Source organism: Tupaia chinensis, unplaced genomic scaffold (assembly GCF_000334495.1).
Source record: "Tupaia chinensis unplaced genomic scaffold, TupChi_1.0 Scaffold000047_1, whole genome shotgun sequence".
NCBI lineage: Eukaryota > Metazoa > Chordata > Mammalia > Scandentia > Tupaiidae > Tupaia > Tupaia belangeri.
The window spans coordinates 2,567,169-2,568,801 of record NW_006159505.1 but is presented as its reverse complement, the minus strand read 5'-3'; the positions used below and the strand labels follow the sequence as shown (position 1 = coordinate 2,568,801).

Genomic DNA, 1,633 nt, shown 5'->3' with positions numbered 1-1,633 from the left:
ACACAGACTCAGAAACTCCATTTCCCACTCCATTTCTCCTGCGGTCAGCCCAGGCTGTCTTGAGATTAGCTGGGATGGCAGAAATGAAGACTTCTCAAGGGCCTCCTCCATGGTCTCCCATTTTTCTCACTTACTCCTTCCTATCAGCAACCTCAACCATAGTTCCTGGGATGCTCCGGGCACAGGGCCCAGCTCCCTCCCCAGGACCCTTACCAGCACGCTACACTTAACAGTTTTCAAATCTTGGGTAGAGATATCTGCTGCTCCCATTTTACAGAGTAAAAAATTGAAGCCCAGAGAGGCAAAGTGACCTGTCCCATTGGGGACTCACATCCTGAACCGTGGCTCCAAATCTTGACCCCTCCGAGGCGCAGTCAGTTCTACGTCTCTTCCCCTCCTGTCCTGCATGGCGCCCCTCCATGCTGTGCCTCTGCAGTCTCTAGGCATAACCAGGCAGAGGACGGCCCAAGACCCCCATGGCTGTCCCTACCCGACTCCAGCCTGCAACAGTCAGAGCAGTAGCGGCTGCAAGTGGGCGCATGCGCTCAGGAAGCGCCTGGCCGGAGAACTCACCCAGGAGCCAGCGAGCATGGAGCACCGAGCGTGGACCGATGTGCTGGAGCAAATGCCAGCTCTGGTGCAGTCTCTCAGAATCTGAGGAGGCAGCAGACGAGGAAACGGAGAAATCTGAGGAGGGGAAGTAACTCCCCACAGCACAGAACTGGTAAGTGGCAAAACGAATCCCGAGAACCTTCCAGCGCCTGTCCCTAACGCTGACTCAGCCCCTACCCAAATACGAGCACGGAGAAATGGATACCATCACCCTGGTAGCCCAGGACAGCTGGGAGGGTTGACTGAGATGGCATTTCAGAAAAGCATGCAGGAATGGCCATTTCTTCTCCTCCCCTACCCCACCCCAGCCCCGCCAGGCCTCTCTGGAGTCTGGGGATCATCCTCTTCCTGCTCTCTGTTAGCACAGGGAGCGATTCCTTGGTTTTCTAAGTAATGCCTGGAACGCCCAGCAAGAAGCTGAGGCCGGGGCCAGCTGGTGACGAGGTAGTTAAGGCAGCTGGATCCCACATGACCACCAGCTTGAAAGACACACTAGGCGCGTTTGTATGGGTGCCCAGAATCCCAAGAGGAGCACCAAGTAGGGATTGCTGCGTGGCCATCCTCCTGGGGGTGATTTCTCTCTCTGTCTTTCTCTGTGTCTCTCCAGTAACCACAAAGAACTTAGAGCATTTTTTTTTTTTTTTTTTTTAAGGAAACTGAGACCCTGGGACCAGCAGATGGTGTCACGGTTGCATTGCTGGACTCCCATAGTCTACCCCTATTCGAGTCCTGGACCCATGACTTAAAACTCATGCCAGGCACGTATGCGTGCGTGCCCAAGATCCCGAGAGGAGAATGGAGGAGAAGGGATCGCAGTGTGGCCATCCCTGGGGGGGTGGTTTCTCACTTTCTGTCTCTCCAGTGAGTATACACACCCTATACCAAAAATCTCTCTTAAAAAAAAAAAAAAAAGGAAAGTGGAAACCCTAAGATTAATTAATGGCTTTGGTGTCTGTGTCTCCAACCCCATGGACCCAGAGACCCATCACCCCAGGAACTAAGGGTGGCTGCTGAGATAGAG

General features: G+C 53.8%; 1 protein-coding gene across 1 annotated transcript in view; it reads right to left on the bottom strand.

The window, feature by feature from the left end:
• Nucleotides 1-989, bottom strand: part of P2RY6 (pyrimidinergic receptor P2Y6) — a 31,588-nt gene extending 30,599 nt beyond the window's left edge. The window contains exon 1 of the mRNA XM_006140964.3: nt 574-989. The gene's annotated coding sequence lies outside the window, so the exon portion shown is untranslated. The remainder of the gene's footprint in view (nt 1-573) is intronic.
• Nucleotides 990-1,633: the final 644 nt, after the last annotated feature.